The sequence below is a fragment of the Pagrus major genome, chromosome 18, assembly GCF_040436345.1.
Source record: "Pagrus major chromosome 18, Pma_NU_1.0".
Classification (NCBI taxonomy): Eukaryota; Metazoa; Chordata; class Actinopteri; order Spariformes; family Sparidae; genus Pagrus; species Pagrus major.
The window spans coordinates 16,063,504-16,087,080 of NC_133232.1; the positions used below are offsets into that span (position 1 = coordinate 16,063,504).

Genomic DNA, 23,577 nt, shown 5'->3' on the forward strand with positions numbered 1-23,577 from the left:
ATGGTCCATGCAACCGATTTTACATTCAGTCAAACTCTGAAATGGATCTCAGCAGGGAGAGCAGGGGAGGCTTTTACATTGTTCCTCTGTGAGGCTGATTGTAAAACAATAGTTACATCAAAAAGATCGAAATGTATTCATATTTATTTTGATTATTTCAAATCTGACGTGGGGTAAAAATATTATAGTGCCCTCAGCAGCCATGGACCTGTCGACTGTTCCTGGTTCACTCACTATATATCTGTATTAAAGGGTCACTCCACCAATTGTACACTTTAAAGTGTGTTTTCAAGTCTTAGGGAGTACTACTGCTTATGTGAAAAAAGTAGTATCATGCCTTTTGTGGCTCCAGAGGAATCTGCATATAATCTGATAATTGGCTTCCATTGATGTCACTCAGTGGCTAACTTGCATTGTGGGTAATGTAGGTTCCAGGTTTTGAAAAGGAAGAACAATGCATGGATTAAACGGTGACATCTCTGGTTGTGCTGTATCGATTTTAATCATTTGTTTTTAAACTGTCTGTAATGAGTCCAACAGTGTTATAGGAGTGCAATGCTGGAGCTGTGGTCTGCTTTTCCAAACGTGGCGCCTACATTACCGACAACGCAACTTAGCCATTAGACTTTAATGTGTAAAATTGGTGGAGTTACCATTTTACTGTTTATTTAGCAGCTCTCTTTTTTGACATTATAGAGTGACTGATTGACATTCAGCTATATAAAGGGAAAATGTTTGATATATGAGAGCTTCCAGTTTACTAGTACCTTTCTTTATGTAGAATGGAGTTTGACGCTGCGTGTACGTTGTAGACTGAGTACTAATGTCCCATAATGAACCCACATAGTTCACAGGACCTGGAAAATCAGCTGCTTTGTTGATTGGCTAGAAAAACATCTGTACACACATGCATCTGGGTGGCTGGATACCACTGATATATACTGTATGTTCTATCCTAAATATTCATGAATTGACTGATATTTAGATTTCAAATAATGTGTATGTGTATAGCATGATTTGAAGCCTTACACACTCCAGAAGTGGAGGAATAAAAAAATGGTAGTAGTAGTACCACTTTACTGTCACTACCACTACCTGGAGGTAGTTTAAAAGACAAAAACAGAGGAACTGAATGTAAGAAAAGAGAGCAACCAACATTTTTGAATGAAAACTTCATCATGCCCTCCACATGAGGCTTGGATTACATAAGATTGCTTTTAAAGTTGCTATTATGGAAACAGTGAGCAGCTTTTTTGTTTTTCCAGTATAAAAATAGTCTTCAGGGTGGTGGGACAAGCACTGGGTTCTGAAGCTTGAAAAAGGTTGTGGAGGAATGAGGTGACAAGTTCGATTGGAGCTTTTGCATCCACACTCTGATTTCACTGATGAATTTATGTATATTCTCTGATTGGTGATGAGCTTGTCAGTGAAATTAACTGTGATACAGTTCTGATAGAAGTCTGTACACTCGTGGTAGAGGTCTTCTGGCAAACCTGACCCCATGAAAACCAAAGGAACAGGTCCAGTCATCCCCTCGGCCAGTGCCTGGGCTGACTTTACTTGATGCTGGGTCTGTGTAAAGGAAAGCACTTAAATTAAGTTTTGATTAAAGCTACCAGGACCAGAGACAAGTCAGCTGTAGTTTTAGCCATGAAAGTTAATGACTTCCAGCATAACAACAGCCATACATATCTCTCCCATTACCTGCTGTCACTAAAGAGTTTTAGTGCAACCAATGGTCACATGGGGACCAAATGTTGCTTGTTGCACTTAACATTACAATAAAGGATCACTACGCTCACCCTAGTTTACCTGGTGTGTTTAAACCGGCAAAACCTGTCATTTAAATGACAGTTATCTGGTATGCACCCTGCTGACTAAAGATTTTTGTTTGTTGATTCATGTTATGTCACATTGCTGTCTCTTGCTTCGTCATCTCTCTACTCTTTATAAAGGAATAAAATCTCATCCCCAAATATTTAAAAGAACAGTGTTTAAAGTTTACGTATGCTTTATCTTTACTATTTCATTATGCACAGAAGTAACAAGCACAAAGCTCAGTGATTTTCACAGTCAAAACTCTTGGGAGGACACAAATGGGACACATAGAAAACCATGTGGGATCACATTAAAGGTGTTATATGTAGCTTTATTTTTCAATGTTATAAAGGAGTTATTTATAAAAAGTTGTTTGCATTCAGTCTTACTTGCCAATATTGTGTGAGCTCTAACAGATGTGTTGCATTCGTTCCTCTTTTTAAAAAATATTTGAGCTGAACTGAGCTGCTTACATTCATATGTGTGCTAGCTTGCGCTGTTCTTCACTGCCTTTGCTGGTGCATTACAGCATATCCTGGTGTATTACTGCCACCTCTAGACTAGAGTGTGAAACCATAGGCAGGACTGTGGATCAAATCACTGTATGTGTGTCCCTGTGTGTTTGCACAAGATTAAAATTGATAAATAATAGTAGATTGAAAAAAAGACTAACCATACTAACAATACAAAAGTAGCCAATCTGATCGCCGATGGTCTAGTTTGCTTGTGTAGGTCACTTAGAGGCATCAGTATTAAATACAGACTGTTTCATATCCAGTTAAAAGTTCTTTGTAATAGATTTAAATAAGGGATTATGGAAAAACAAAGAGTAAAAGAAATGAAAATAGAAAATTGCATTATATTTTTTCCTTTTATTTATTAATTTACTTTAATTTCAGTCAATGAAAGCCATGTGGTTTCCTTGTTTCCTGATGTGATGCTGCTGACCTGTGGACTGTGATAATCACTGTGGGGAGGATGAGCTATGAGGTTTAAGCTTGTTACTTTTCTGCTCTTCAAAAGAATAAAGATACAGCAAAAGTGAACTTCAAAACACGAGTGGGAACCAGTTTCATCATATCTATAGCATCTGAAGTGTGATGAAATGCAGCCTATTCAAGTTATATCAGCCTTGAATAGACTTATTTTTCCATGAAGTAACACAAACCACAGCAAATTGGACAACAAAGAACAAATCTAATTTCCTTGTTGTATCTTGTTATGAGATCCTATTCATGTTATAAAATTAGATTTTCCATGTTATACTGTTTTGTTAATCCTACACACAAACAACTCAGTTCTAAGACAAACGTTTCTTGTTGTACAACATGTCACTCTATCTTGATATGTCACAATTTCAATGTATTTCTTTAAAAGAAGAAAATTCTCCTCATAACATGATAAGTAGTTATAATAAGAACCTTCCATATGCTCATTCACATATCTTTTATAACATGACAAGGATCTAGTTTAAACAAGAAACTGTTTTGTTCTTGGGGTTTAGGTTGGTGAACAGGGGATCATTCTCAGATTGGGGGCAGGTTTTTGTACCTGAGGACCTCTCCTCCATGGTATATGATTGAAAAGCACTGATGATTGAGTGTGTGTGTGTGTGTGTGTGTGTGTGTGTGTGTTTTTTAAATTATATTCACAGTTGATTGGCACCAATTTAGCAGCAGCTTTACTTCTGCATATGTCCGAGCTGCTCATGCAGACAGATATGTCTCTGTCTCTGTCTCATTTCTCCTGGACTGGACTGACTCAGCTCACAGTCTGGACTCCTCTGTCCCGCCCTGCTGTGGCTGGGCATCACAACAACAAGGCACTGGTAGACACTGATGTTGAAGGAAGGGGAGTCAGAGTCAAATGGGGAGGGATAACCCCCCCCCCTCCTGAATCAGCTAACGTGCTGTCCAATGGCCGCCCATCATAAAGTCCTGTGTGGCTCTCAGTGTCAGGGCTAGAGAGAATGTGAGGTGAGAGATCAGTCGGTCCAGTCTCAGACGTACAGTGTGCAACTCAAACATCTGTATCCCTGAAGATTGCTTAAATGAGATTTGGCACACCGTGGTACTACATCAATGGGTAGGTGGGGGTGGGGGGATGGGTTAACTCATCACAGTGGTCACAGTGTCCAGCAGTCTCCCTGGATCCACATTTCATTTAGTAGATCACTCTTCTTGTAGAGTACCTGTCATCAAACAACCAACAGAGAAAATTAACAAAAACAATACACAAATGACTAGGAGAAAACTAAATATCTACCTATCTACCTATCTATCAATCTAGGATGTCCGCAAACACTTTACCTGTGCAAAAAAAGCTTTAATCTGATGGATGCTCTGGACAAGATCTGTTCACTTCGAACCACTCATCGATACAGCTGGGAGAAAAAACAAGGAAGAAGAGATGAGTAAGAAGTGTGAAACAGAATGATAGATAATAAGACTGAATGAAGTCCTACAAATGTTTGTTTTGAGACCTAGTGGTGAAGGGTGGTCATAATACATACAATGTTTGATATTAAATTTGTCACAGCTGATCTAAGTCAAACTACTGTAAACTTGCAAGTGTAAATACCTCTGTTTCAGACTTAAAAAAAAAAAATTGCATTCATTTTAAAATGGAGAAGCTCGGTCAAATCAAGTATCCATATCCAAAGTCACAGTCTGTTCAGTATAAAATTCCCTCTTCATTTATGCTCTGACAGTTCATCTGAGCCGAGGTGTGTTGGAGGGAATGAACACAAAGTAACAAGTCTACCGTTGCAAGATACACTAAACATTTGTTTAACTCAGACAGTTGAAGCCTCATATCATCTTCACAAAAACTTGGAAAATATTTTCACACAGAACAAGGACTGTGGATTTTGTCTTCCATCACTTACATCAGAAGTACTTTATGGAAGGAATGACCGGTATAAACAGGAGGAATGAGGACAGCAAGCAAAACCTGTTCCAATGTTCATATAGGCACCTGATTACTGTTTAAAGACAGACTTGTAAAAAATGTGATCTACCATTTAAACATTACCTTCATATATGTATTAAGAACAGTATCTTCAACAGGTGATCAAAGGACAGGGGATGCCGTACACTTTGGAATTGTAAAGCCCACTGAGGCGACATGATTTGTGATTTTGGCTATATGAATAAAACTAAATTGACATGATTTAACAAATACTCATGTTGAATCTTTGGTAAACACAAGACTGCAACACTGGCTCCAGTCATGTCATCAAACAAAGTTTTCCTGAACACCCTACTTAACATAATGCTACCATATTTACCCTGATGTAAATGGAAGGATTTATACACATTTCTCTTTTTACCACTACAGAAATAACACTCAAGTACATCTTCCTTATATTAAGGGAAAGAAGTAAAGTAATGCAGTATTTTTTCTAAACAGCGCTTCATACCCTTTATGGTAGATGCAGAGGCAGGGCAGGCGGGCTATGGTGTCTCCCTGTAGCAGCTCCTCCAGGCAGATTGCACATTCTCCTGCATCCTTGGTCAGGACGTCCTCTATAAGACAGCAGACACATCACACCATAGGCATGAGTTAGGATTATAGGAACCTTCAATACACGACACTTAAAAAAAACAGACAAATGAAGATCTCTGCCATTACTACTGCTGCTGCTACTACTGCTGCTGCTCTACTTACCAAAAAAACACAAGATCAGCATGTCGATTTGCAGATGTACTGTACAGGACATATAATGTCTTTAGTTAACAAGACTTAAACTCTAAACTGGTGTCCCCAAAAGGCTTCATCTTCTCACAAAATGAAATTGGTTACATAGAAAGAACTTAACTGAGTAAACTCCTGCGTAACATTATATATCCTTACATTTTATGTACATTTTACTTTTATTTCTCTTAAATCAACTTTAACACACTTCAGTTTAATTTGTGTTTAAATTTTTTTATTATCTATCATACTTTCTATGGAGGTACTACTTAAAAGTCATGGTTATACTGTAGTTGCTATTACTGTCAACATTTTTTGCCACCAGCTTAAAATGTTTTTCTTACAGCCTTTAATTTATTAACCAACATATATTTAATATTTTTTATTTTGATTTATTTGGGAAAATAAATATTAGTAAATATTGGCATTGGTCTCAAAAATTCAGTATCAAGCAGGTTCTACTTTTTTTCTTCTATTAAAAATATAATATTTGCCATGGAGGTTCATTATATGCAGCAATTCATAGTAAAGTTCACATTTTGTCCTGGGGGTGGTGCTAGGGGAAAGCTAATGAAGTTCCTCTGGTGACAATGACTAACACCAGTCAAATTTATGGGAATCTGGCCAGTTGTCTGGATTCAGTTTGTTGCAATGAATAAAACTGATGGGTCAGGTCAGGGGATGATAGTCCTTGAAAAGCTGACCTGGGCACTTCAGAAGAGACGCATGTCTGTCACTCAAACTCAACCACTATACACTATATTTAACACAAATATGAGATTCAATTATTCACGATACCCACTGTTTTTTGTTGAGTTATTTGAAATAAAGATCAGAATTTGAAAAAGATTAGCACACAATGATATGTACATTCTGGCAGATTAAGGTAAGACTCAACTGCAGCAGCAGCACAAGTGACAGACTAAGAGGGAAACACATAAAGAACTCTTTGTATAAATACAAATAAAAAAGTTAAGTAAATACGAGTGATGACATTAAAAAGCTATATGCAAATTACAGAACCTTAGACTATTTAAGAGAATTGCACATATTCAATAACAATAACAATACAATTCAAAAATGTAAGTATAGGTACAATTTATTTGGGAAAAATAATTTCCCTTTCGGATAATTAAGTCTAAGTCTAAGTCTACTGTAAATAAGTATGAGGAATAAATACAATATAAATTTATACATGCAAGTATATGGTGTTATACAGGCCTATACATATATATATATATACATATATATATACATATACATACATATATACATATATATACATATACATACATATATATATATATACGTGTATATATATATGTGTATGTATATATATATATATATATATACATATATATATATACACACATACACAATACCCAATTATACAGTAATAATAACATACTATGAAATACATGTAATAGGTACTGAAAATAATTTTACATATGCTATGTTATCATAATATGTGGTAGTTATATAGTATTGTTATATATTACTAATTATATATGGTATAAATTATATAAAGCAATGTGTATGTATTAAATGTCATTACTGCGTCTTTATGAATGGTAAATAGAATACATAAAGGTATGGAGGATAAGGTACAGGTGCGTTGTTGTATATGAAGATAAAAGAAAATCCTGTATGTCTTCACCACTTCCCTCTTTTCTATATTGCTTTGTGCTTAAGTTGTAATTTTGGAATTTCCAAAAGATCCCTGAAGGCAGCAATTGTTAGCTCACTTTTAAATCTTTCAATGGTCTGGTATGGATGGCCTAACCCTACCTCTGCCAGCCCATGTATACAGTCTGTGTGCTAACAGAGTGTGTGTGTGTGTGTGTGTGTGTGTGTGTGTGTGTGTGTGTGTTTGTGTGTACACTCTGCAGTATTCATATTTTCCTGCAATGCATAAAATTGGTCTGGGTCTAAAGTGGAAGTCAGTGTGTGCACCATTAAACCCATCACCTGCAGCAAAACACACAGAGAGTCATTAGAACTGGCCTTATGTAACAGTGGATTAACCCAGATAGGCCTGGAAAAGCCAGTTATTATGGGCTGCAGCACATGGCATCCAGCTCAGCTGAGGGGAAAACATCTTTAATGTACTGACGGTGCTGGTCAGCCGTTCATTCACACAGACAGACAGACAGACAGTGAAGATAGTAATACTGATGAATGGTCAAGATATTTGCTTTGTTAAAAATGTTTGATTTAGTTGCAGAGCATTATTGTTGTTGTCCACACCCCCTCAGTACACACAGTGGGAGATACAGTGAGACAGGAGGTGTTATTTCTCTGTTTGTGGCTTCACACACAGTCTGTATAATAATAATAACTTTATTTGTATAGCACGTTTTAAAACACAGTTACAAAGTTACAACACTTTGTATTTGTTTACAAACAGCTACAAAGTTAATAATGTATATTTATAACAGTAATTGCTAACAACCTAGCTGCTGAATTTTGGACCAACTGATGTCGAGTTAACGAGGACTGAGTTATGCCTGTGAAGAGGGAGTTATAGTCTCCTAAACCAGAAAAGATTAAGGTGTGTACTAGAAGTTCTATGTGTTTGGCTGTTAGCATGGGTTTGATTTTAGCAATGTTTCTCAAATGAAAGAAGCAGGACTGGACAAATTTAGTAATGTGAGGCTCAAAGTTCAAATGTTAGTCAAACAGTATAACAAGATTCTAAGAGGTGGTCTTGATATTGTTGGCAAGGCGGGGGTTATATTGACTGACCTTCTCACTTAAAAAAATCAGGGCCAGTCACAAGGACCTCAGTTTTATCGGAATTGAGATGGAGGAAGTTTTGAGACACTCAATTTGTAACAGAAGCAAGACAGTTGTGGTAAGGTTGTTAAGGTTATTTGGTTTGAACGAGAAGTACAGCTGCGTATCGTCTGCGTAGCAATGATAAGATGTATCACAGGCAGAGTTCAGCAGATCACACAGAGGTAGCATATACACCGATCAGCCACAGCATTAAAACCACCGACAGGTGACGTGAATATATTGATCATCTCATCACAATGCGATGTTCTGCTGGGAAACCTTGGGTGCTGGCATTCATGTGAATGCCACTTGACACGCACCACCCATCCAAACACTGTTATGGACCAAGTACACCCCCTCATCACAGCAACACTACCCGATGGCAGTGGCCCCCAAGAAGGACAATGTGCCCTGACACACCGCAAACACTGCTCAGGAACAGCTCGAGGAACACAATAAAGGGCCCGAGGTGTTGACCGGGCCTCCAAATTCCCCACATCCCAATCTGATCGAGCATCTGAAGGACATGCTGGAGCAAGTCTGATCCATGGAGGCCCCACCCCCCAACATACAGGACCCAGAGGATCCACTATAAAACGCCCTGGTGCCAGACACCACAGGACACCTTTAGAGGTCTTAAGGCCATATCTTGACAGGTCAGAGCTGTTTTGGCTGCACAAGGGGAACCTTCAGAATATTAGGCAGGTGGTCATAATGTTATGCCTGATCGGTGTATATGGAGAACAGGATTGGACCCAATATTGACCCTTGAGGGACACTACATTGGAGGGGAGTGGAGGAGGACATGTAGTTGTTAATGTGAACATTGAAGTGTCTGTCAGATAAGTATGAGGTGAGCCATTTCAGAGTAGTGCTAGAGATGAATTCATCTTTATCCACATGCATGAACATGTCAGTTATTTCTTTGAGTAGACCTGTCTCTTTGCTATGCTTTTGGCGGAAAGCAGATTGAAATTTATCAAAGATATTGTGGAGGGCAGAGACTGAGCGCTCGATGGACAGACAGCAGGAGGTTCTCATTATGGAAATGTGTTTGGCTTGCATGGCGGCAATGGTTGAAAACATGATGAGCTCTTGTCCTTCAGGTCCTGTGTCAGCCGTCTGATAAGTGTTGAAGTCACGCCCTTCCAGTGGACCTCGTGACTTTGGCTCTCTACTGTCCTGCAACAGTGAGTAAGCCAGCAGGCAATGTCCACATACAGCCATGATGTTGGTTAGCTGCTAGCTGCAGGATAAAAACGTTTCTCCTAGCTAGCAACTCAAAACAAAGTCTGTGATCGAGGCTTTAGGAAGGCCGTTGGGTCAAGCTAGTGTCAGTGTCAGGTGTTATAAGAGAAGAGACAATGGTACCAGTCTCAAGAACAACAAAGGTTGTTAAATCCAAAATAAAAGTCAAAAGCTGGCAAAGACAAATGAAAGTAGTGATCCAAACAGCGTTTCCAGAAGTGATGTGTGACTGTAAAGCTGGATTTTTTTTTTTTATTGCATTTATTACAGGATAAAGAAATGTACACGGCCCAAAATGACTTTTCAAATTCACAATCATTGCTAAAGTTATAGATGTGACAGGGAATGATAAGAACACATGCAGCAGAGTTAAAGGTGTAATTTGTAAGAAATGGCCAGAACTCAGTAGCATAACTGCTAACTACTGCTCACTATACTCTTTGCTGAAGCTAGTTAGCTCAGTTAGCTGTGGAGCTAAGTGGAGTTTGCCCTCACAGCAACATCAGATGAGGGGGGGAGTCACCACGGGCAACGGAGCTCAGCCACCTCCCAGTGACTACGGCTGGATACTAGACTGGGACTAAACAGCCTTTGAGACTGGCATGTCAGTTTAATGACAAGCAATACAGTAAAGAGATGATTTACCTCAGCTATGACCAGGACTGTGACTCGAGGGATGAGAAGGTGGGGGAAAAAAATCAGGGGGACAGGAGAGGTAGAGGCATGAAGCGGATTCTTTAGTTTTTTTGTTCACTTATGACACGAAAAACTAAGAGAGCTTATGAAACGTAGCAAACTCTCCACTTGTATACATCTCCCAGCTGAAACTACAGGGGCTATCAGACTATAGCTTGAGGTACGGCCACTGTGTTTCGCCACATGTCGTAACATAGAGGTGCCGACAACAAGCACTGCAGGAGGGTGCCGTGTCAAGGTGGAGGCAGGCGGCAGGAAGCCTCACCGAGGGCAGCCGCAGCCAGCAAGCCGATGGAGCACCGACCCCTGGGACGAGCAGGTGGACGGTCAGGGGTTTGTGGCAAGTGTTATAAGGAAACGGGACAGGTCATGGCTAGCTGGTTAGCATGCTAACTTCAGTAGACACGTCTGCAACACCATACGTAGATGTTGTTTCTTCTAGCTTAGCGTAAAGACTGGAGACAGAGGGAAACAGTTAGCCTGGCATACTTAAAGTTGTTTTTTGAACTTGGGACTTAAAACAAGCCATTTACCCCTGTTTATCATCTTTATGCTAAGCTAGGCTAATCACTTCCTTTACAGTAATATTAATCTTTTCATCTCACTCCCTGAAAGACAGAAAATAAAAGTATTTTCCCTTTATCATGTGGTTTCATGTACCGTCCCATGATACTGTAAAGGCTTTTTTAAGCTGTTTGAATTGCTTAGTCTAAACATACCTGTTCTGTCCTCAATGCGTAGCATGCATGTGTTGACAGGCAGCTAAACTCTTCACTCCAAACAACACACTGGGTATTCCTTTTGCCAGTTTTATTAATGAAGTAAAGTGTGAAACTAAAAGAGATAGACAAAATAATACAGTCATGAATATTGCATTTATGGAGATGCATAAACCATAAAATAAACATTTACCAAAGCCTAGCATGACTAACTAAATAGCTCACTCAAAGTAGGCTAAATACATGTAAACACATAACACAAATAAGTACACAATGCACCGGTAATATTCTGCCACATAAGGCTCAAGCATATAACCGTAAATTAACATGTAAACAACACGTACCGACGATGCAACTCGAAGATGTATGCTGGAGTGGCTAGTCATAGCTAGAAGCTGACAAATGTGCTGCTCTGAACTTCTTTGTTGTTGCTTTTCTGTCACTTCCTGCATAAAGGTTTTATTCAAAATTGACAAAGCCTAGCCGCTGAACCAAAATCGGCCAGTAGATGGCGGTACTGCCATTTGACTCACTTATTTTTTAACTTACTCAAATGAAGCATCATGAAATATATGAAATTAAACACATCACATCCTTTTTTTAACTGATTTTAACTTTTTATCTGAATCTTATTAATTAAACTGAACACTCCCCGCCTGGCGTTAATTAACGCCACTCTCTAATGACACATAAAACAACATTCTTATTCATTTTTATGGCTCTGGGGGAACAAGAACTGCTATTTGTGAGATGGGCCTGGTAAAGAGCTTGGTTCCCTGTGGCCCAGCCACCTTTATCTCCACAGAGCGCACCTTGCCATCGGTGCTGGGAAACACCTTGGTCACGAGTCCAAGCGGCCACTCATTTCTTGGAAGCTGAATGTCTTTCAGAACAACAACAGTCCCTGGGTTCACATTTGGATGACTAGACTGCCATTTGCGCCGAGTTTGAAGTGTTGAGAGAAACTGACGTCTCCACTTGTCCCAGAAAACATTAGCAAGATGTTGGACTGCACGCCACTGGTGTCTATAGAGATCAGAGACAGCAAAGTCACCGGCTGGAGCTGAGAGAGGGTAGACTTTCTGTGTGAGGAGAACGGCAGGAGACAATATGAAAGGGTCAGTAGGGTCCGTCGACACTGGAATGAGGGGGCGTGCATTTATTATAGCTGACACCTCCGCCATGAGGGTGACGAGAACCTCGTGAGTGAGTTTTGTGGTTTTGAGCTCAAAGAACATGGTGTCAAGAATTCTCCTGGCCAAGCCCACCATCCTCTCCCACGCACCGCCAAAATGAGAGGCGTGTGGGGGATTGAAAGTCCATGAACATCCTTGTTCTGACAGGTAAGTTTTGACTGCTGTATTGTTTATGTTTGAGGGTATCTGGAGTTCTTTGCAAGCACCAACAAAATTAGTGCCACGATCTGAATGGATACTCTTCACCGGACCCCTGATAGCCAAGAACCGTCTGAGTGAGTTGATGAAACTCGACGTGTCAAGTGACTCGATCACTTCGATATGAACTGCCCTCATGCTCAAACACGTGAAGATGACAGCCCATCTTTTGTTGTGTATAATGCCTCCTCTTGTGCGCTGAGCAGAAACACTCCAGGGGCCAAACACATCTAAGCCCACGTTTGTAAATGGGGGGTCAGTTGAGAGACGTTGTGCTGGGAGACTGGCCATTTTTTGAACACTGAGGGGAGCTCTCAACCTTCTACATCTTACACAATGATGGATAATACAGCTGACCTTCTTTTTGCCACCAACCATCCACCAACCTGCTGTCCGAACAGCTCCTTCTGTGAACAGCCGACCTTGATGGCGCGTCTGTTCATGGTGATGTTTCACGATGAGGCCTGCAATGTGATGTTGGCCAGGAACAATGAGTGGGTTCTTTTCTGTTTGACTTAGATCTGCCTCGCTGATGCGTCCGCCCACCCTAAGCAGACCATAGTTGTCTAAGAAGGGATCCAGATTTTTGATTGGACTGCTCTTATGAATTTCCTGTTGCTCTTTAATGCACTTGATCTCTCCAGCGTACACTTCCTCTTGTACTGATCGGATGACAATGTTTTTAGCTTGCTCAAACTCTTCCACTGTGACTCCCATTTCACAATAGTGCCAGCCCTTACAAGAACTGTCTCTATTGGTGGTTTGTTTGAAGGCGTGAACAACATGCAACAGACGAGCAATGGCACGCAGCAGGGAGCTCCAGTGGGAAAACTTGGTGAATCTTTCAGAACCAAGCAGCTTCACACTGGCTGTAGTTTTCAGGACGGAGACCTGTGGTCTGATGTCAGTGTCTGAACTGGGTTCAACAAGGTCATAAGTGTCGTGGATGGAGCTTTGATTGTCTTTGAGCAGGAATTTGGGGCCAGTGAACCAGTTAGTGTGCATGAGCTGATGTGCAGGAACAGACCGTGTTGCAAGATCCGCGGGGTTCTGGTTAGTAGGCACGTAATGCCACTGACTTGCTTGTGAAGACCTCCTAATCCGAGTCACCCGATTGCTAACATAGACATAAAAGCGTCTGGTCTCGTTGCAAATATATCCCAGAACAACTTTACTGTCTGTGAAGAAATGTGTGTTGTTCAGCTGAATGTCCAGCTCTCCTGAGACCAGATCAGCGACCTCAACTGCTAGCACAGCAGCACACAGTTCTAGTCTGGGGATAGTTTGATCAGGACGTGGCGTCAGCTTTGCTTTCCCCATGACAAAGCCAATTTCACAGTTCCCGTCTGCATCAGTTACCTTCACATAAACCACTGCTGCAATGGCTTTGGTTGATGCATCACAGAAGATGCACAATTCTCTGCACGTCGCTTCTGAAGGTGAGATGTTAGTGTATGTTCTGGTGATCGAGATATTAGACAGCGCACTCAGTGACTCTCTCCAGAGAACCCATGACTCCTCCATCCCTTGGGGCAGCGGAGCGTCCCAGTCACCATTATCTGCAGTGAGCTCTCTGAGGATGGATTTGCCGTGGATTGTGACGGGCGCTACAAAGCCTAGCGGGTCATAGAGACTGTTTATGGTGGATAAGACACCACGTCGTGTGAAGGCTTTTGTCTCATCAGCCACATTGAAGGTGAAACAGTCTTTCTTGAGGTCCCAAAGGAGACCCAGGCTCCGTTGCATGGGCAGTGCATCTGCTTCAAGATCTAAGTCTTTGAGATCTTTTGCGTGATCTTGAGATGGAAAAGCTTCCAGGATCTCTTTTCTGTTAGCTGCGATCTTGTGCAACCTCAAGTTCGACTTGGCGAGGATATCTCGTGTCTTCCGCAGGAGAGTCACGGCCATTTCTACAGTGGGAAGAGATTTAAGGCCGTCATCTACGTAAAAATCACGTGTCACAAACTGCTTGACGTCAGCGTCGAAGTCCACCTCAGAGCACTGGACAGACTGATGTAGGCCAAATATTGCTACTGCCGGAGAGGGACTGTTACCAAAAACGTGGACTCTCATCCGATACTCTGTGATGTCATTGCAGAGGTTGTTGTCACGGAACCACAAAAAACGGAGAAAGTTCCTGTCCTCTTCCCGCACGTAGAAACAGTAAAACATCTGCTCGATGTCCGCTGTGAAGGCTACTGCTTCTTTCCTGAAGCGCATGAGGACGCCAAGGAGTGAGTTGTTGAGGTCTGGGCCCTTTAGTAAGACATCATTAAGTGACAGTCCATTGTACTGAGCACTGCTGTCGAACACAACTCTGATTTGTTTCGGCTTTTTGGGGTGATAAACCCCGAACAGAGGCAAATACCATCTCTCCTCATTTTCCTTTAAAGGAGGGGCGATCTCAGCGTGGCCATTTTGGAAAATCTTTTCCATGAAAGCTATGAAATGGTCCCTCATCTCTGGTTTTCTGTCAAAGTGGCGGATCAGGGACATGAGCCGACTCATAGCCTGTGGCCTGTTGTCGGGCAGCCTTTGACGTGGTGATTTGAATGGTAACGGAGCTGTCCAGTGATTGTTTGTGTTTTTTGTCATTCCTTCTTCCATTATTTTCATGAAGGCATTGTCTTGAATGGAAGGTGAGACTTGATTGTCATTTTTGGTTTGTTCAAACACACAACATCCAAGGTGGTCTGATTCACAACTAGATCTGTCGCTTTGTTGTGGTGTGTTGTGGTAGGGAATTTGGATCCCACAGGATGTTTCTTTTATGTTGAACAGATTAGGGCAGGGCTGAAAAAGTGTAGGCCGTCCTCTCTCTGTTGTGTTTGTGTAGAAGGCATTCACAGTGATTGTTTTATGAACACCACCTAGACACACATTTCCCACTACAACCCACCCCAAGTCTAATTTTTGTGCGTAGGGTGCGTCGTTGGGGCCACTTATCTGTTTATGGACTTTGTGAACCCTGACGATGTCCCGTCCAAGCAGCATCAGTATGTGGGCGTTGGGGTCGAGTTCTGGGATGAGGTGTGAGACATTCTTTAGATGGGGATGATGGCATGCGGCGCTGGGCGTTGGTATCTCCTCCCTGTTGTTGGGGATGTCATTACACTCAATCAGACTGGGCAGGGGGATGTGGACTGTCTCATCTAGAGTCTCTACTACATAACCAGTGGCTCTTCTTCCCATAGTCTCTTTAAGGCCTGCACACGTTCTCAGTGAGTAGGGAGAGCTGGGGCCGTTTTCACCGAACACTTCGAAAAACTCTGAACGGACGAGAGAACGGTTACTCTGTTCATCATGGATTGCATACAGTTTGATCGCCTTGTCTGGATGGCTTGCTGGGTATACCTTCACAAGGCAGATTTTAGAGCATGACCTGCCAACGAGGTTCTCACCACAAACTTGAGTGCATTTGGAAGTGATTTCACTCGGCAGGGCGGCACCCTGCTCCCCGCCGTGCTCTACATCGGGGTCAGTTTCTTTGCTCCAGGGAGCTGTGCCTGGGTGAAGAGCTGTGTTGTGATTCGCATTGCCACATTCAGAACATTGCACTTTGGCCTTACAATGTTTAGCAAAATGTGTAGAAGAGGCACAACATCTAAAACAAATATTGTTCTCTTTCAGAAACGTTTTGCGTTCTCCGATGGACTTCTCACGAAAGGCTCTGCATTTCAGGAGGGCATGAGGTTTTTTGTGCACTGGGCATAGTTCGTTACAGTCATCTCTATTCTTTGAATTCCCATATGACTCGTGACTGGGATTTGGAAACACCTCTGTTTTATGCACTGACACTTCTCTCTGTCTGTTAAATTTCCAGGAGGGTTTCTCAGGTCTGGGTGCAGGGTCAAGGTGAGTGGCAAAGTTAAAGCTTGGGTCATTTTTAACAATGGCCTCTTGACTAACAAAATCTACAAAAACATGAAATGGGGGGAAAGAGACCTGATATTCACGTTTGTAACTTGCACCGACTGAAACCCACTTATCTTGCAGGTAGAAGGGGAGTTTTTGAACAATTGGGTTCAAACCCCTTGCAGAGTCCAGGAAAGAGAGGCCAGGGAGGTCTCCCTCCTCCTTGGCACTCTGGAGCTCCATGAGTATGTCACTGAATTTCCTCAGCTTCACATAGTCTCTGTTTGTGATCTTTGGAAAATTGTCAATTCGTTTAAACAGAGCATCTTCAACTACCTCTGCTGAGCCATAACATTGGTCAAGTCTCTCCCAGATCATCTTTAGCCCAGCATCTGGACGGTTGATGTGTATGGCTCTGATTTGTTCAACATGCTCAGCGGATTCCTTACCGAGCCACTTAAACAACAGATCCATCTCCTCACTTGCTGTTAAATCCAAGCCCCTTACTGTGTTCTCAAAAGAGCGTTTCCAGGCTCTGTAATTCTGTGGTTCATCGTTGAAGTGAAGGAGACCCGTTGCTACAATTTCCCGACGAGCAAAGTATCTGACAAATTCACTGATGTTTCCATCATCGTGGCCTGAATGCCTGGAGTTGCAGGTGGGATCATAGTTGTGACCTGATTTTTGTTGTGTCCAATTGTGTTTTCTATTACGGTCATCTGGAGGTGGATGGGGGGGCAAGAGAGATGGAGCTGGAAGGTGGTGCCTATACACAGGTTGTTTGGAAAGAATTTTTGTTTCTGGTGAGGGTTCACAGTCTGCTGGGTTGGTGTGTGAGGGATGAGTACCACCAGGGGGGTCAACTATATTAGCTGGAGGTTTATCAAATGATGGGGGCTCTTGTATTTCAGTTGTTTCATTCTTTACAAACTGGGCTTGAGCCATGATATACTTTTCAGTCCGGTGTGAACTTTCAAGAGAAGGCAGATCATCTAAAACATGTCCAATGCTTTGTTCATCTTTTTGTGATTTAACAGCAGCTTCTAAGACTTCTGCTTCTGCTGTGGCCGTAGCTGCCTCTTTCTCACATTGGAGGAGTTCAATGGATGCCTCTAACTGAGCCTTCTCTAGTTTTAGAGTTACTTCTTTCTGAGCAAAGGTTAGACGAGTCTTTGCTGCCTCCGCTCTTGCTCTTGCCTTGGCTGCTGCTGAACCAGTAGAAGAACATGAGGCCTGAGATCTTGTATTATATGATTTAGCAGACATGATGGCGTTGATAGCTTCTGGTGAGACACTGCCGTGGTAGCCGTGCTTAGCTGATGCGTTGTGGCGTCTTGGAAGTGTCCGTTGATAGCCTGCTCAGCGTTACCTTGTTCGCTGAGATGCCGTCGTTTCACTGTTCTGTCCTCAATGCGTAGCATGCATGTGTTGACAGGCAGCTAAACTCTTCACTCCAAACAACACACTGGGTATTCCTTTTGCCAGTTTTATTAATGAAGTAAAGTGTGAAACTAAAAGAGATAGACAAAATAATACAGTCATGAATATTGCATTTATGGAGATGCATAAACCATAAAATAAACATTTACCAAAGCCTAGCATGACTAACTAAATAGCTCACTCAAAGTAGGCTAAATACATGTAAACACATAACACAAATAAGTACACAATGCACCGGTAATATTCTGCCACATAAGGCTCAAGCATATAACCGTAAATTAACATGTAAACAACACGTACCGACGATGCAACTCGAAGATGTATGCTGGAGTGGCTAGTCATAGCTAGAAGCTGACAAATGTGCTGCTCTGAACTTCTTTGTTGTTGCTTTTCTGTCACTTCCTGCATAAAGGTTTTATTCAAAATTGACAAAGCCTAGCCGCTGAACCAAAATCGGCCAGTAGATGGCGGTACTGCCATTTGACTCACTTATTTTTAACTTACTCAAATGAAGCATCATGAAATATATGAAATTAAACACATCACATCCTTTTTTAACTGATTTTAACTTTTTATCTGAATCTTATTAATTAAACTGAACAGTCATGAAGACGGTTCTGTTGACATGCAAGCTCAGTAGCTGTTTCATTTATAGCACTTTAGGACATTCGTCCGTTTTTTAAAGTTTAATCCTCAAGTACATTCATGAACTTCATGAACTTAGTGAACTCCCTCCACAGATAAAGACCATGACATGTGCACCAGAAGAAACTTTTGTCCAGGCTCAGCGGACGGAAATGTGACATTCATTGTTCTGACAGGATGAATCTTGATGACTTGAGTGATCCCCTGAAGAAATTGTGAGTTTGAGTGAAATCAAAACAACAACTACTGGATGGATGTTACCCTCCGGATGAACTGTAATGACTTAAGTGATCATCTGACTTTTGATATAAAGCCATCAATTAAAGATCTCAATCGGTGCAAAAGTGTTGTTTATGACAGCCTGTAAAACTATAATAAAATTCCCATCACTCTCAGCTGTACCTCGTGTGTCATGCAAATTTGTAAATGTAATTAGAAGTTCTACTTAACATGCTAACAAAACCAGTGGTTCCTAAACCTTTTCGTGCGGACGAGGTATGGTTGATTCATGAAGTTGGAAAGTAGGAGTTATCTCCAATACCGTCTCATTTTATTCCAGAACCTAAATAATGTGCCAGCTGGCTGGAGATTTGTCATGGAGCTGAAGATTTCTGGTAAGAAATACCATCTTTGCTTCCTGTACAGTAGTATTATGGACAGTAATATGCAACTGGATGACAATAACTGTCATGATCACTGTCAGTGTATTGCTTGGTCACGAAGTTGTAATGACTGGTCCAACTCAATTGTAAACTTTTATTTAGGATACATGTTGACAACACTCATCATGTGCTATGTAGAGCCTGTTTTCACTGTAATCAAGCACGCAGGCTGATGTCATCGATTACACTCTTTTAACCTTAAAGTAATGTAAGTGAGACAATTATAGCGTGTTTCTTGTAACTTCACAGGAACTAATGTTGTAGTTGTCTTTCTCTTTACATTGATCCATCACTCTTTATTTCAGTTATACCTGCAGAACCTCCCTGTTGCCGCCCAGAGCATAGACGTGTCCTTATGTAAGCTACTTACTTGTCAGGGTGTGCGAATGTGTGTTTGTATGTTCATCCAAGGCTGTAACACATGAACAGTATTTTCTTTGTAGCTGTATGAGTCACTGGCCTTAAGAGATGCACTTTTCTAACAAGGTCAGGGTGTACCCACACAGCCTTTCAATTTTCCCTGTCAACACAGTTTATGTAACATTTTGAATTCACTATCTACTCCATCAAACCGCTTTCTAATGAGCTACAAGATTGCAAGCATGGCTGGATAGTAAACACTCAGAGGCTCTCTTCCTCCTCAGGCCACTGTGTGGACAATAACCTGTTTAAACCTGATTGTCCTTCCAAGGTTTGCTCAGAGGAGAAGGGCTCCTCTATGATAACAATATTTAAAGGATAATGCAGGTTTAAAAGAGGGTCACACTTTAATAATACGGTACTCAAAAATGGGAGTAGTTGCTGAGGAGCGAGTAAGGAATGAATCACTTGATAGTTAATTTATCATTAATCAGTGATTCCTCAATAACTGTGATCCGAGGACTACTTAGTTGGTAATGATGAGTTAATGGATATTACATTAATGAACCATTAGGTAATGATTAGTTAATAAATATCTGTCAATCAAAACACAGACCACTTTCTTCATGAGTTGTTGTCGACCAGCCGCTAAGAGGCATGAACTAGTAACAACAAATTAATTCCAATTACTTAATCATTACTTACCAAATATAGACTTATTAGTTACTAAGGACTTAATCATAAGTTACTCTATTTGTGTACCTTCAAGTCAAGTGAGATATCGTACTACATCATATATTTGTAGTTTTAGCTGTTGTTGTTGGGTTGGTAGTTTGAATGTCTGCCTCCTCTTGTCCATGTTCCCTTTAGCTAGACCCAGACTAGAAATACTGTCAATACGCATGTGAGAACAATAATGTGACTCTGTCCCAATGACGACTGTATATTCTATAGCATCCCCTGTCGATCTACTTCAGTTCTGAACCAGTGCCCATATTTGTCCACCACTCCAGAAATGATTAATGATGACACTGATAGATGACTGTGTCAAAAACAAGCCAGGCTGTGCAAGAGAACTGGAAGGAAAAGACATAAATTAAGAGAGAAATCATTCTGATGTGTAATTACATCCAACAGTCACTATAAACAACTTTTTCTCTCTTTTGGCTTTTTCTGCTGTATTCTATATGCTCAGGAGACACAGAAGAAATCAGACAGAAAAATGTGAAGATGAATATTCATCAGATTTTGGTTTTTGAAAAACATTTTTGGCATTCACTCCTCTGATAAACAGCCGTACAAATGAGGAACCTTAAATGACAGCAAGCTGGGTGGAGAGAGTGTTTTCTGCCAAGGAGGAACACACAGTGGCCAGTTGCAGGCTGGTGGGCGGTCTCTGGGCAAGGTAACAAACAGGCACACTCCACTGCTGCAGCGCTGCCAGCAATCACTAATCAGCCTCTGCCTGCAGAAACGCTCGCTCTCTGGACCAGAGAGGAAGGTGGTGACGTTCCCCCGTGGTGTTGTGAATTGCTCCGATGCCAAGAGCAGCCCCAAGCGCCGCCAGTGCTGGAATTCAGCAGCTTTAGCTTTTACTCTGAAAATTTGGTTCTGTGTAAGCGGACAAGCCCAGAGGAGTGACAGATGAGTGTGAGGAGGATAAGAGATGTGGATGAATGGACTGAGCTCCCTTACTTGAACCTTGTCTCGCTGCCTTTGTGTTTCTACCTGAGAATCAGATTATGGAAATTTGCCGTGGAGATTTATGTTTCCCAGAGGGTCATCTCTATTTTTGTGGTCTTAAACTACTGGCTTTCTTTTATTTCGTGAAGGCTGCAGAATTTGAGCTTATAAACTGGCTTTGCATTCCAGATTTGACATTATGCAAGCTGCATCAACCGGAATATTTTGCTCTCAAGCCACACCTGACACAACAAGCCTCTTTCTTGACCTAGAGAGAAATGAGCAATTGATTTTTATATTTTTTTTTATTTAATGTGGCTGCAAGTTGACTCATTTGCAAGGAGAAGGTTGTCTGTCTTAAGATTTACAGAGTCAAGTGGGTTACTCCACCTAACATGCAGAGCAGTATGCCAAGAATGAGGTGGAGGAGAGGGAAAGATGAGCAGCTCAGTTTCGGAGGGAGGTAAAGGAAAAAACGTGGACCACTTCACTGCCAAGTATTAATGCAGCCCACCGAGGAGAAAACAACATCCCTCTTACTGTAGATGATAAATAAACAGGTGACAGGTGATAATTAAATGAGTAGAGACACATAACAAATGCAGATGCCTCCAGACAGGTTTCAAGGCCTAACTGAATGGATCGATGAGGAAATGATGTGAATCATATGCAATGGCCTTCACACTCGCAGGATCTCAACCTGACTCGACACATATGAAAGATTTAGAAGTTACATGTTAGTCAGCCCTGTCCACACCGTCACCAAAACATCAGATGAAGAAAAATCTATCGGAGGAATGCCGTTCATCCCTTCTTTGTTTTTCTGGAGGCACGTGGTAGCCCAACACAAGGCAAAGAAATTTTGTTGCTCTTTCTTTGTATTTGTCACTCATCAGAATTGTGTGACCTGCAGCCTGCCGTGACATTTGCACATCATGTTAAAGCTACGTTAAGTCACTTTTTTGTTCACCAGAGCGGAAGCACAAGCTTGTTTTTTATGAAATGTGTTTTGTGAAATGTTGCATCTTGTGAAGTGTTGTGTTTTGTTGTTGTATGTGATGTCAGAATGATGTTATAGAGATTTAAGCGTGATGTCATAGAGCCGCAGCACTGCAGAGAAGTTGGTAGGCCTCTGGTTTTACACTATTTTCAGTTACCTCAGCTATCTCATGTTCACTTTCAGCTGTGTCGTGTTAAGTTACTGCTGGTGAAAACCCGACGTTTCCTGATTTTGCTGCTTCATAAGAAAAAGCTTTTTACAGGACTTTTACTGTGAAGGATTTATAGGAAATGAAACCGCAGAAACAGCAGCGCTTTGTTAGCGGCAATTCTCCTACAAAACTGCAGAGAGGAAGAGTGTTTATAGCTGGCCCTTAGTCCACTGCTCAAGAGCATGTCATTAGTTTAAACATAGCTTCAGTCAGTTGTAATGGAAACACAAATCCCTGCCAGTCAAAGCCAGCAGGTGTTTATAGAAAAGCCCCGTTACTTTCACAGTTCGGACCAACTCTTCTGTGAAGAATGCAGGAAGATGCCGTAACGTTGTACGAGCAGGGACTTTAATTTCTCTTCTGTGGCGACAAGAAAACACACATCGTTTCATTAACCAACAATCATACTGCAAACTGAGCTGACACACAATACTTACTGCAGTAATCATAGCATGCTTTTTTCTGTGACTCCAGCTATGTGATGGTACCGCTCTCACACACCGTTACTGTCTGACTTACAACAACTCACACAGGTTACCAGACCACCTGTGGAGGCTCGACCGGTAACATGTGCATGTAGGCCTAGACGTCATAATATTTTTGTCTATGTACTAGACATACCTGGCTAAGGCATTACCAATTTATACCATAACACCTGAAAGCAGGGGATTAAAGACTCTCTGTCCCCTCTATTCCAGAGCCAGTGGTACAGTGCATTAATAAGAACTTTAATGGTGAAAATATCTTCCTGTTTCTCCTGGAAATGAGGTTGATGAGAGCAGTAAAAGTTAATCTAAACAAACAAAGTTGAAAGTTGGAAAACCAAAACAATGAGCTGAAAGATGCTCCGTAGAGCTGAGGGGAACTGCAGGCTCGGGTGATAATTTTCTGTGGGTCATCCGTTGTTAATAAAGATATTATTGAATGCAACTTCAATGTTTTCCAGAGAAAAACACATTCGGATTTAAATAACCATCCTTCCTCTGTTGCCACTTTCACTTTCTCAACTACAAAAGGTGATGTTATTTTTGATTTTTATGTCCATCAGACTCCAATACACATGGATAAGCCACCTTGCAATTCTAAACAACCCAAGCAGTGGGACTCATTTCAGCTGAAAACACCAAAACACAATGTGAACTTTAATAACATGCAAAATCAACTTAGATCAAAAACACAGCTCACAAATCCTGGATGTTCTTTCTCCATTGAAACAGTCCAGGAATGATCTCATTCTGAAACATGATTTATTCTTTCCGGGGAGGCTCCTTAAAATTCACCCCAACATTATTTCCTGTTCAAAAAAAGAGAATCTATCCTCCAAACCATGTCTGTATTGTAAGCAAAGATCTGACGATGGTATTGAACTTTT

The 23,577-nt window shown here is 41.3% G+C and overlaps 1 long non-coding RNA gene across 1 annotated transcript; it reads right to left on the reverse strand.

The window, feature by feature from the left end:
* Window positions 1–1,135: 1,135 nt before the first annotated feature.
* LOC141013186 (uncharacterized) lies at window positions 1,136–5,340 on the reverse strand. The gene is made up of 3 exons (XR_012180427.1): window positions 5,240–5,340; window positions 4,128–4,201; window positions 1,136–4,009 (listed from the first exon to the last, which is right to left on the reverse strand). It is a non-coding gene; the product is annotated as an uncharacterized lncRNA (long non-coding RNA).
* Between the last annotated feature and the right edge of the window lie 18,237 nt (window positions 5,341–23,577).